At 41.4% G+C, this 14,253-nt stretch overlaps 1 long non-coding RNA gene across 1 annotated transcript in view; it reads right to left on the bottom strand.

The window, feature by feature from the left end:
• The window catches only part of LOC311059249, a 510,343-nt gene extending 496,709 nt beyond the window's left edge, over nt 1-13,634 (bottom strand). Inside the window, exon 1 of the long non-coding RNA XR_014602144.1 lies at nt 13,534-13,634. This is a non-coding gene — a long non-coding RNA (uncharacterized lncRNA). The remainder of the gene's footprint in view (nt 1-13,533) is intronic.
• Nucleotides 13,635-14,253: the final 619 nt, after the last annotated feature.

Genomic DNA, 14,253 nt, shown 5'->3' with positions numbered 1-14,253 from the left:
GTCTGGGGGCCAACCTCCTCCGAGACTAGGCAGTGGTACTATTTGTCCCATAGTTGGGGGCTGGTTCGTGGGCACCAGTAGTTCGGTTGGCTTGCGTGCCGCACGTCTGGGGGCCAACCTCCTCCGAGCATTATAATTGCACAAATTTAATGACCAGAAGTCTAGCGTCACATTTGCGCTTTTTATAGAATTGTCACATCAGAAGACAGACCCTTGCAGCGTAGAGAATAGTTAAACCCTTCCAGACAAGACTCATATCATGGCGGACGCGGCCGCCTTCAAGGGAAGACTCAGGCAAGTAACATATGAACGACCACAAGGACGCCGGTAGGGAAGGGCGCTATTATTCGCTTGTAGATTCCAAGGACTCTTGGACTCAACACTCGATTAAAGTTAGGGAAGGATCAACAGAACCAATCCTATCGACACAATTCCCTAAAGGCAATCCTGCACGGACACGGACATGTGAGCTCACTCAGATCAGGCTAAGCTCTGTCCTTCAAGACAGCGGACTGACTGGAAGGCTAGAACTATTCTTTACACTGCGATGCTCGGTCTTCTGATATGACATTATTTGGTACGATGAGCAGGAAATGTTTCCCTGTTTTTATTTTGCATTGGTGCATTTTATAATTACTAATTATAAACATAGACTGTAATTATGTGTAGGTCTGAGATGTACTAACTCAGTCATCATTGTTCATTTTAATTAGTTTCAGTGATTGGTCATTCTATCTTTGCCATAACACTTAGCAGTTTAGTTTCAGTTTATTTCAGTGTTTGGTTAGATCTAGTTTTTGTACCGTGTTGGCTAGAAGATCAAGAGCTGCATCCAACACCCCAGAGGCCTTGGAGAGGAACAGCTTCCAGACTGGTCTGGAACCAGTGGAGCTGGGGCACCAGTAGTTCGGTAGGCTTGCGTGCCGCACGTCCGGGGGCCAACATCCTCCGAGACTAGGCAGTGGTACTATTTAACCCATAGTTGGGGGCTGGTTCGTGGGTACCAGTAGTTCGGTAGGCTTGCGTGCCGCACGTCCGGGGGCCAACCTCCTCCGAGACTAGGCAGTGGTACTATTTGTCCCATAGTTGGGGGCTGGTTCGTGGGCACCAGTAGTTCGGTAGGCTTGCGTGCCGCACGTCCGGGGGCCAACCTCCTCCGAGACTAGGCAGTGGTACTATTTAACCCATAGTTGGGGGCTGGTTCGTGGGCACCAGTAGTTCGGTAGGCTTGCGTGCCGCACGTCCGGGGGCCAACCTCCTCCGAGACTAGGCAGTGGTACTATTTGTCCCATAGTTGGGGGCTGGTTCGTGGGCACCAGTAGTTCGGTAGGCTTGCGTGCCGCACGTCTGGGGGCCAACCTCCTCCGAGACTAGGCAGTGGTACTATTTGTCCATTGTTGGGGGCTGGTTCGTGGGCACCAGTAGTTCGGTTGGCTTGCGTGCCGCACGTCTGGGGGCCAACCTCCTCCGAGCATTATAATTGCACAAATTTAATGACCAGAAGTCTAGCGTCACATTTGCGCTTTTTATAGAATTGTCACATCAGAAGACAGACCCTTGCAGCGTAGAGAATAGTTAAACCCTTCCAGACAAGACTCATATCATGGCGGACGCGGCCGCCTTCAAGGGAAGACTCAGGCAAGTAACATATGAACGACCACAAGGACGCCGGTAGGGAAGGGCGCTATTATTCGCTTGTAGATTCCAAGGACTCTTGGACTCAACACTCGATTAAAGTTAGGGAAGGATCAACAGAACCAATCCTATCGACACAATTCCCGAAAGGCAATCCTGCACGGACACGGACATGTGAGCTCACTCAGATCAGGCTAAGCTCTGTCCTTCAAGACAGCGGACTGACTGGAAGGCTAGAACTATTCTTTACACTGCGATGCTCGGTCTTCTGATATGACATTATTTGGTACGATGAGCAGGAAATGTTTCCCTGTTTTTATTTTGCATTGGTGCATTTTATAATTACTAATTATAAACATAGACTGTAATTATGTGTAGGTCTGAGATGTACTAACTCAGTCATCATTGTTCATTTTAATTAGTTTCAGTGATTGGTCATTCTATCTTTGCCATAACACTTAGCAGTTTAGTTTCAGTTTATTTCAGTGTTTGGTTAGATCTAGTTTTTGTACCGTGTTGGCTAGAAGATCAAGAGCTGCGTCCAACACCCCAGAGGCCTTGGAGAGGAACAGCTTCCAGACTGGTCTGGAACCAGTGGAGCTGGGGCACCAGTAGTTCGGTAGGCTTGCGTGCCGCACGTCCGGGGGCCAACATCCTCCGAGACTAGGCAGTGGTACTATTTAACCCATAGTTGGGGGCTGGTTCGTGGGTACCAGTAGTTCGGTAGGCTTGCGTGCCGCACGTCCGGGGGCCAACCTCCTCCGAGACTAGGCAGTGGTACTATTTGTCCCATAGTTGGGGGCTGGTTCGTGGGCACCAGTAGTTCGGTAGGCTTGCGTGCCGCACGTCCGGGGGCCAACCTCCTCCGAGACTAGGCAGTGGTACTATTTAACCCATAGTTGGGGGCTGGTTCGTGGGCACCAGTAGTTCGGTAGGCTTGCGTGCCGCACGTCCGGGGGCCAACCTCCTCCGAGACTAGGCAGTGGTACTATTTGTCCCATAGTTGGGGGCTGGTTCGTGGGCACCAGTAGTTCGGTAGGCTTGCGTGCCGCACGTCCGGGGGCCAACCTCCTCCGAGACTAGGCAGTGGTACTATTTGTCCCATAGTTGGGGGCTGGTTCGTGGGCACCAGTAGTTCGGTAGGCTTGCGTGCCGCACGTCTGGGGGCCAACCTCCTCCGAGACTAGGCAGTGGTACTATTTAACCCATAGTTGGGGGCTGGTTCGTGGGCACCAGTAGTTCGGTAGGCTTGCGTGCCGCACGTCTGGGGGCCAACCTCCTCCGAGACTAGGCAGTGGTACTATTTGTCCCATAGTTGGGGGCTGGTTCGTGGGCACCAGTAGTTCGGTAGGCTTGCGTGCCGCACGTCTGGGGGCCAACCTCCTCCGAGCATTATAATTGCACAAATTTAATGACCAGAAGTCTAGCGTCACATTTGCGCTTTTTATAGAATTGTCACATCAGAAGACAGACCCTTGCAGCGTAGAGAATAGTTAAACCCTTCCAGACAAGACTCATATCATGGCGGACGCGGCCGCCTTCAAGGGAAGACTCAGGCAAGTAACATATGAACGACCACAAGGACGCCGGTAGGGAAGGGCGCTATTATTCGCTTGTAGATTCCAAGGACTCTTGGACTCAACCCTCGATTAAAGTTAGGGACGGATCAACAGAACCAATCCTATCGACACAATTCCCTAAAGGCAATCCTGCACGGACACGGACATGTGAGCTCACTCAGATCAGGCTAAGCTTTGTCCTTCAAGACAGCGGACTGACTGGAAGGCTAGAACTATTCTTTACACTGCGATGCTCGGTCTTCTGATATGACATTATTTGGTACGATGAGCAGGAAATGTTTCCCTGAAAAGTGGCAAAAATATGTTGTCATTTCAAACCTTAATGTGCATGGTTACATTTTCTATTATCTTTACTTTATGTTTTTTACCGTTCTGTTATGTTCTGGAGAACATAACAAGGTGGGACACGAACTCAGCCAATCCAGTTGGAGATGCAGTCAGGGAGTCAAACACTGCGTTGATGACGACGTCTTTCTCAGCAGGAAGAGGCAACACCACAAGTTCTGCACTCTGCTTTGGAGACAAGAGCCTTACAGCCTCCAGCTGGACAGAAAGACAGTCAAGAAAAGATTATCACCACCACTGGATTTTATTTGATAATAATAAGGTAACTATTTGGTCTAATCATTCTTTATTCTTTTTTTTTATGTGGCAGCGATGAAGTCTTACAGGGGACAAGCCTGGGTTGAGATTCAGGAATTCTCTGACAGACACAAGGGCTGAGAATGGCCCAAAGTTGTTCTGCAGCCAGTAAGCACTGCTGTTGTAGGGGACAGATCAGAACAAAGTATTAAGGCATTCAAACAGAAAAATGGCTGCAAATACCAGTCAAAACATTTTCCAGTAAAGATATCCCATTCTAATTGAGAATAGAATGGGAATATATTTATTTAGCAAATACATTTGAAAATGAGAGCCAAACTGTTATTGAGATATTGCAGTTAGTCAGTACCTGGCTGTGGTCGGGAGAGGAAAGGGAGGATTAGTTCCTGCAGGCCCAAATGCTGCTGCTGTGAGGTCATGTTGTCAAACTGATGGCTAAACTCCTTCAAACTGGTGAATCAAACACAGAATGAGAAATACTTATTTCTTAGCTTATTGCTGAAGCTAGAGAAAAGGCAACGGAGTCATCAAAATCAAAATCATCCCCCAGGAAGAATGAAGGTGCACAGAAAAGTCTATGGAAATCCAGCAGTCAGAATTGCCACTCTCATCTCTCCAATCACATCCAGAACCACAGACGCTGATGGACCTGTCATGGTCATGGACTAGGGGAAGGATTACATGGGTCAATATTTAATATTATTAAATTTGCATTAATATTATGTGAGGATATTTAATGTATGGAATAGTAGATAAAGATTCTGGCTCTATAATAGAGATATTCTTTCAAATCTTGATAGACTGTTTGCCTGACAGTGAATAGGGAATTTTTATTAGCATTTTTTTTCATTAGCAAATCTTTTTAAGATTATTAAAAACATGAGCTTTAAATTTAAATAATTTCAGAATTCAGATGTGTTACTTTTAATTCGTTTTAGAGATTGTTCATTCTGTCTTCACCATAAAAGTTGTTTTCAGTGTCTGGTTAGAGCTACTTTTTGTACCGTGTTGGCAAGAAGATCCAGAGCTGCATCCAACACCCCAGAGGTCTTAGAGAGGAACAGCTTCCAGACTGGTCTGGAACCAGTGGAGCTGGGGGACTGGTTACACTTCATCACTGCAGAACAGCAAAAAAAAAGGAAACCTTTAATGAAGTAAAAATTGGAAAATGATAACTGCGTTCAATGTGAGAGACTTAAGTGGCTTACTGAAGCACACGTGTATTCTTCAATGCCAAAGTCACAAAAACGTCCATTCATCTGTCCGTTGTTGAGGAGGAGCTGTAGTGCAGTGCTTTGGTAGCCGAAAAGGAAAACATATCAAATGTTTCTTGAGTTGCAAAACGAAAAGTTTGTTCATTAAATATATTTGAGATATTGTAGGCATTGCCTCAGAACACTCACCTGTTAATTCCAACACAAATGTCTGTTTCTGTGAAAACATTAATTCATTATGAAAATAAATCACATTAAAATTCATAACAATGAATCAAAACTACTATACACTTACCATTTGCTGGTACTTGGGAAAGAAAGAAAGAGTGAAAGGTTTTTAATTTGGTGACATTTAGTCAATTAGACTTTAAAATGTGAATATAATTTCAGGTACCTACCTCTCCACTGTAGATGATGCAGCCTAAGTATAGACAGAAAAAGTTTTGTTGATTTTGGAAATGCAATGGGAAAAACATAACCACTGCTAATAACATGTGAACATAACAGCATAGTGATACATCACTTTTAACTCAGGTAGATACAGTCGAAGATCTCACCTGGTGGAATTTGATGAAGCAAAGTCAGCTTGTTGTATGTGATGGATGATGCTACACTCGGTGGAAGAGTAAACATGGCCAGGTCCAGTGTGGTGAAACTGCTTCACAATTTTACACACAGTAGAGGGATTGAAGTCCATTTTGTCCAGCAGGCAGAGATTATAGTCTGACAACAATTTCAATTACAAGCTTTGACTCTTGCATGGATCAAACCGTTAAGTGTATAAGTTGGTCAAATACATTAAAACACCAGATTGTAGAAGGCAAAAATTATTGTCAGTTAAACAAACAACTTTTGTGTATTATGTTCATATGTGTATGGGCTTAGACATTAATGAGAGGTTACATTCCAAAGTTTCACTTTTTGTTCAGCTTTAGTAGTGAAGAACCCTTCTGATCGTGAATAGTAATTACAAAAAAAAACCACACACATCTGTATTCATTGTAAATGTTAAATACATGTGACTAAATACATTACCAAACATATAGATTCACTTTTCAAACACATGGTAAAAAGAATAATAAGTAGAGACAAAGCAGAACAGATATAGTTTAAAGTATTTATTAACACAATTGTATTATTGGTACCTTTACTGTAAGCAACACCATCAATATATTTGGTATAATATCCTATCAATTATTGTTATTATAGTTGTTGTTATTATGATTATATATGTAATATTAGTATGGTTATATTTTATGATTCTATACATAGGTTAATTATAGTTATTAGTGATAATTATACAATTATATATTATATGGTAACTATTACAATGCCTGTAAACAGTTTATTATTGACAGATATATTATTGATGCTATAATGATTATTATTACTACTATTACTGTTATTATCCAAAATTATATTCTAACTTTTAAGTAAATTCAGCCAATTTAGGAGTGCACGGGGAAAAATTTCTTGCACGGAAAAAAGGAGGATGACTTTTGAAAAGCTCACCATCACAAAAGTCAGTAAGATCTTCTCTTGAACTGGAATCACTCTGCAGCATCTCTTTTATATTAGGGTGTTTGTAAATACAATCTAATGTTTTCAAAATTGGGACATAAACAAATTTATCAGTAACAACAGCCGGATCATAGGTTCCAGTAGTCCGATTGTGCAGGGTATCAAATCTTGTACCAAGAACATATTCAACTGGGTGTACCCTTCCCCACTTCTCTTTAAAATATTTCCTTCTCTTAGTTTCAGAATTCAAGACACCAAAAGGATTTTCAATTTTCTTAAAACACTGATCAATTTTACCCTCACCCTCACTTTTAGTCTGGAGGGAGAGCGTTTTGGTTTTGAAAGTATAAGAGGAAGGGGCCCCAGATGGAGTAAAACATTTGAGCTGAACCTCTGATCGAGTACTTTATTTTTTCCAATTTTAAAAAGAACATGAGGTCCTGTAGCCAAAGTGATATTTTAGGTGGGATGGCTGATTTCCATTCTAGTAAAATTCTCCTACGGGCTAACAAGGACGCAAAGGAAATAGCATTCTTACATTTTTTCCAAGGTGGAGATTGGACGCCGGCCACCCCAAAAATAGCGACTTCAAAGCTAGGTTGAATATTCACATCAAAGGCATCTGAGAGAATTTTAAATACATCTGTCCAAAAAACTAATAAACTGGGGCAGGACCAGAACATGTGAGTCAAGTTGGCTGGGTCATGTTGACATCTCTCACAGCTCCCATCCAGGTCGGGATATATTCTGCTTAGTCTGGCTTTGTTAAAATGGGCACGGTGGAGAACTTTAAACTGTATCAGATTAAGACGGGCACAGGAAGTAATCCCATTCACTGCGCTCATAGCCCGGTCCCATGTGTCTTCAGGTATCACTACCCCAAGTTCCCCCTCCCAGTCCCCCATAATCTAGTGTAAAAAGCTGGCATCCAATTTAGCAGGGAGAAATAAATGGTTGTTGCATATGGGGCCTTCTAAAGAGAAGCCACAAAAATTAAAATGCTGACGGAATTGGGCCCAAATTTTAAGAGTAGAAATAACAACAAGGTCTGAAGTGAATTGTTTGGGGGAAAGGGGTAGCTTGGCTGTAACCAGAGCAGTAAGGGATGTTGCAGTACGCGCTTGCCACAGATTGACACCAATCTGCATCTGGGGATCGGATCCAGTGTATAATTTTTTGTGTATTTGCGGCCCAGTAATAGAAAAGTAGGTTAGGAAGTGACAGTCCGCCATTGACTCTTGGCCTTTGAAGAAGTTCCTTACGGATTCTGGGGTTTTTGCCGCACCATAAAAAGGTTGTTATGGTTTTATCAACTGATTTGAAAAAGGACTTGGGCAGGAACACTGGAAGACACTGAAACAGGTATAAGAACCTGGGTAGGACATTCATCTTAATATATATATTATTTTCACATCTGCGTTTAAAAGCGAGATAGGTCGGTAAGAGCTACATTCTAGTGGGTCTTTGCCGGGTTTTGGAATTAACATGATGGACGCTTCAGTTAAGGTTTGTGGTAAGATCCCTTGGCACAGAGAATGTTCAAACATATTTAAAAGAAGGGGTGCTAGTTTAGCTGTGATTTTTTTATAAAAATCTATTGGGTATCCGTCGGGTCCAGGGGATTTACCACTTTGCATAGATGTGAGGGCTTGAATAATCTCCTCAGTCTGTATGGGCATTTCTAGTTTCTGTTTTTGATCCGGTCTAATAGTGGGGGTTTCCAGGTTGTCCAAAAAGTTGGACATTACAGTTTTATCCTGTGGGAACTCTGAAGTGTACAAGTTATTATAAAATGATTTAAAGGTGTCATTAATTGCAGCTGGGACAGCTGTAACTACACCAGCATTATCACGAATATGTGAAATAATTTGAGAGGCAGATCTGGACTTCAGTTGGTGAGCTAAAAGCCGGCCCGCTTTATCCCCATGTTCATAGTGCAGCCCCCGTGTGCGTAACAGACACTGTTCTGTCTCCTCTGTAGAGAGTAAATTGTACTACGTTTGAAGGTCCAGTCTCTTCTTATATAATGCTGGTGTAGGGAGGTTAGAATACTGGCGGTCCAAGTTGGCTATTGAAGCTATTAATTGTTCACATTGTTGTTTTTTTGTTCTATTTAGCATGGATGAGTAAGCTATGATTTCACCGCGAATTACCACTTTAAATGTCCCCCAAAGGATAGATGGAGAGAGTGAGTCCGACCTGTTAGTTTCTAAGAAATTGTCAATTGAGGTTGACAACATTGTGCAGAACCTATTGTCTGAAAGTAGAGTGCTTTTCAAACTCCACTGAGGGCGTTCTGTATAATTTAAGGAGAAAGGAGCAAAGGGGCGTGGTCAGATTCAACTATAGCCGAATACTCAACTTTCTTAACGCAGGGGAGAAGAGATTTGTCGATAAAAAAGTAATCTAACCTACTATAGGAATGGTATACATGGGAGAAAAAAGAATATTCTCTCTTATGAGGAAATAGAGTGCGCCAAGGGTCTATACATCCAGCCAGATTCATAAATGATGATAAGGCTGTTGCCATTTTAGTGAGAGAGAGTGACTTGGGATCCCCCCCAAATATTAAATACTGTGAGTTTAAATTTGGCAATAGATAAATTAATTTATTACCCACATTTATTACCCACAATTATTTATAAAACCCACATCGTCCCAATTTGGAGCGTAAACAGGGGTTTGATATAAACATCCAGATACTATAATACAACGGCCTTGGGGGTCAGAAGTTGTGCTATACATGGTGAATTTTAACTTCTTGTGAAGCAAAATAGCCGTCCCTCTGGACCTGGTATTGAAGTTTGAGTGAAAGATTTGACCTACCCATGATTTCCTTAGTCTGGTGTGGTCCACTGTACGTAGGTGAGTTTCTTGTAAGAATGCTATGTCTGTTTTTACATTTTTAAGATGGGTAAAAAATATTCTAGCTCGTTTCACTGGCCCATTTAAACCTTTTACATTCCAGGAAGTAAATCTAACAGCTGTGCCTCCCAAGCGTACATTATCACTATTTATGTCAGCCATAATCATTTAAAATTGTAGTTCGAAATAGAAAGTAAGATTGTCCCTGGAATAACGTACCCATCTGTATACCATATACCTAACACATAATGCATGTACCAAGCTTGACACTGTATTACCTCATCCACAACCCATGTAGTATAAACGTAAAACGAACATGTAAAACAAATTATGAAAAAACGCTGACAAAGTATATATGTCATAGTCCCCAAACCCCCAAATCTGCAATATTGAAATAAGCAGTTGAAACATAAAACATTTACACAATCCTATGCTTACCTCCCCGTCCGAGGTTAGCTGCAGGATACCTAACACAACGAAAATCAGAGAGTCATCCCTCTTACTGTACGTGCTGCCTGGAGTGCTCTTTATTACTTATAAAGTAGATGAACACCCTTTTAATACATAAGGGGGAAGGAAGTCAAATGATGACTGTATTACAAAAGGAAAATAAAATAAAAAGGAGTAAATAATAGTAAGGGTAATAATAATAAAGATAATAGTAATACGGCCGAAGAGAGAAGAAAAAAAAGGGAGACCAAACTAGGTTTAAAAGGCAGCCACTTCTCTCTTCTACAAAGCTAAAACATAAACCTTAAGTGCAATGTGGTATTCTGTCCACTGCGTGGCACTGTCTATCCAAATTAAAGCTGTAAACCCCAGTATGGAGTTATTTGAATGAGCCTTAGTTCCCATTGCTGGGAGTGCCCATGGTGACGTAATTGGACAGATTGTCGTCATAGAAACCCTGAAAACCACGGTAAATAGAAGACGTTTCCCTCAGCCAGCTACGTGATGGATGGATATTTAATTGTCCCTGTGGCCGTTAGATGAGGGGATAGTGTCACGGAAAACAAAGTCAACAGTATAGTCATGTTTTAGTAAAAAAGAAAACTAGCCTGCTACTGCTGATAATAATAATATTGGTAATATAATAATACTGGTAGTAGTAGGCTAGTAGGGCTATAGTAATGAACAGCAGCAGTAGCTGCGTCCAGTTCAAACACCCGTGGTTACTTAAAATAAGTGATAATGTTAATAATAATAATATAAACCATAGCTTTGTATTAGAGTGATTTTAGGGTTGGCGGACATATAGTGCAATGAGAAACATAACGTCTACTGATTCTCTTGTGTTTATTGAAGGGAAAGCTAATAATGATAATATTAAATAAAACAATAGTGACATGATGAACAGCAGCGCATCCAGCTTGAACACCCCAGTTAAGCCTGCTGCCTATATCTTTAGTAATGAAACTAAACGCAGTAATATCCAGACAATCTGGAGTCTGCTTGGGTTGACAGTTTAGTGGGGAGGCTAGTCTTAAATTAAGAAGGCGATATGTCGAATATGTAGCGGCTCTAATAATGAGCGCCTCGCCATATATAGGCTTCTGGAAATTGAAGCCTCACAGGCATATTTTGTTTTAATAGAGATACAATGTCAAATACTATATTCCACTGTCAGAAGTACACAGCAGGGGGTTATAAAAAATAAAATAAAAAATTGTCTAATTTATAGATTGATAAACGCAGAGAAGTAGCGATAAAAGTAGCCTAATACTAGACCTGGTAATAATCATAGTGACAGTAGTCTAATAATAATGAAGAAAAAATTATTTAAATTAAAACAGCAAAGACGATCAGAGACGGCGAGTTAGCGCCAGTCCAGTATTTCACCAAACATTTTCTGATGTGTTTGTGGTTAGATATTAGTCACTCAGTCAGTCAGTCAGTCGGCAAAGAACTATTCAAGCCTATTGTCCAAAATACACAAATAATTAATAATGGCAGAATGTATGTGTAGATTAATAAACACAGAAAAAAGTGATGATAATAATAATGATAGTAAAAGAAAAGGAAATTTAATTTAAAGCAGCGGCTCCCAGCAAGGAGCATTTTAAATTAAAGCAATTTGAATTAAAGCAACGAGGCTGACCCGAAACAACAAGTTAGCAGCACTGCAGCAGTACCAGTCCACTATGTCAGTGGTTCTCAAACTTTTTCATGTCAAGGACCCCCAAATTGACACTTTTTAGCCCGCTGACCCCCATTTGAAAAGATAAGCCAGGGACCCCATAAGAGAAGATTTTTACAGCTCTAGCAGTGATTATCAACCATTTTAATTTCAAGGACCCCCAGTTTGACATGCATTAGGCTACGGACCCCCATTTAATGGCATTTCTATCTCTGGGACCCCAATTTATATTGTAAAATCAATGTTAATTTAACTCTGAGAGTGTAAATGTAAATGCATTTGTACACTCAGAGTTACAGACCCATAAGGGTCCATTTGGTTCCTAACTATTCATCATTTAGCTGGGGACCCCCTGGAACCCCCTCAAGTACCCCTGGGGGTCCCCGGACCCCACTTTGAGAACCAATGCAATATGTTACAAAATGTTTCTGGTGTAAGTGGATACATATTAGGCCCACACACTCAGCCATCCGACAAACAAAGAGAGAAAAAATATGTTCTGTAAAAAAAAAAAAAAACCTCCACAGATACTAAATGTTGGCACACTTAATATATAAATTAAAAAAACACAGTAGAAAGTGATAATAATAATGATAATAAAGGAAAATATATTTAATTAAAGCAACGGAGCCGACCGATACAACAAGTTAGCACCATTCCATGTTGCAAAACGTTTCTGGTGTAAGTGGCTACATATTATTCACTCAATCTTAACGCAAAAAGGAAAAGAAACAAAAAGATATTCTACTGTCAAACCTACATGTGACAATTCTGTTCGAGCCCTCAGAAGTAACCGTATCTTCAGTATTGTTCAATAAAAAGCATTTTAATCCGATCGGTGGCCATTTTCTCAGCATGTCCGCAGTGCTTTCAACTGCATTACCCATCGGTTGGTAGGTGTACTGCACTCTGATACAGTGTGCCAACTATGAGCAAATGGCCACCAATCGGATTAAGATGCGTTTTTATTGAACAATAAGGAAGATACGGCTACTTCTGAGGGGCCGTACATAATTATAACATCCGTGGCCATGGGGTAAAAGCTGTGTTTGAAATCTGAACGTTCATGTAGACGTAGGGTCCAAAAAAGGCGGGAAAAAAGTAAATATAAAGTAATAAAGGCGGGAAAAAATAAAAAATAAAGTAACATTACTTACCTCAGATAAAAGACGACGAAATGAAAGTAGATCAGTGATATATGAACCGAAATCAAGTAGAACAGTTTCCAATAGTAATCTATCATCGATCGCAGAGACCTAGTATCGAGCGACCTGGCATCCGCACTCCAACTTGAGAAGTGAATGGTCAAGGCGAGCAGCGGCCAGGAGAGTTGAATTTAAGGGGCGGGACAAAACCAGCAAGGGCTGTGATTGGTCTGACAAGCAGACATGCGTACATGCGAGAGGGAATCCCCGGGCATGCCCTCTCGCGTGTACGCAAGCACAGCCCCCCCCCCGCCCACACTCACACGCTGTTACACGCACGCACATGCGCACGCACCCAAACAACTCTATGAGTGCACACACAGACACGACACGAACACGACACAAGCCCCGCCCCCCCTCCCCACGCGCACACACACACACACACACACACACACACACACACACACACACACACACACACACACACACACACACACACACACACTGTGTGCGTGTGCGTGTGCGTGTGTGTGTGTGTGTCACACACACACGCACACGCCCACGCCCACACGCACACGCACACGCACACGCACACACACACACACACACACACACACACACACACACACACACACACACACACACTATTACAAGCACGCACATGCGCACGAACCAAAAATAGATACATTTGTTTTCAATGCAAACGTCATTTCACTCATTTAAAAGTTAAAGAGAAGAAGTTAGCGAAATATATAACAGCAATAATAATAATAATAATAATAATAATAGACATACATTGTTAATGAATATCAATGAATCAACTATATCAATACTGCAATTGTAGAAACACTCTGTTACAAGTACAAGTCTGGTAATGAAAATTTACTTGAGTAAAAGTACAAAAGTATCGGCATCAAAATATACTTAAAGTACCAGAAGTAAAAGTAGTAATTAGGCAGAATGTCACATTTTAAGCTTTCAAATGCGTAAAATGTATAAAAATCCTTAGAAAATAGCAGATCTACAAGCTCACAACTGTCAGGGTACTAAAGTATAATTGGTGTCCAGCGTCAAGAACAGAAACGGGAAAACGAAAAAAACACTTAAATTTCCGTTTATTGCATGGGCGCATGGATTGAAAAACGGAATAACCACTTGAATTCTCCTATTCTCGTTCTAGGGAGGAAACGAACATAGAGTGTTCAGAATCAATAAAAATCAATAAAACGGCATATTCTCCATTCTCTGGCGAAACAAACAAACTGTAAACGAAAAAAGGAAGAAACAGACTCCATTGGTTAGTTCAACTGTGGGCGGGCTTGCTCCTGATTGGTTACTGCCCTGTCAATCTCCCCCCACCGTGTGTCCTTCAAAATTACAGTTCCCCACTTCCCGTATGAAAAAAGTTAAAAATGTAAAAAAAATATTTAATTTTTAATAACGGTATTTGCACAGACACAAGCGTTTCAGGGATATAATTTAATAGCCTAAGACCCTAAGTAGTCTTAAACAGTGGGTTTTAATTAATACATTTATTTATATATATATATATA

Source organism: Gymnoscopelus microlampas (assembly GCF_963454915.1).
Source record: "Gymnoscopelus microlampas genome assembly, chromosome: 13".
NCBI classification, from domain to species: domain Eukaryota; kingdom Metazoa; phylum Chordata; class Actinopteri; order Myctophiformes; family Myctophidae; genus Gymnoscopelus; species Gymnoscopelus microlampas.
The sequence above is the reverse complement of the archived record's forward strand: the minus strand, read 5'-3'. Positions and strand labels throughout refer to the sequence as shown.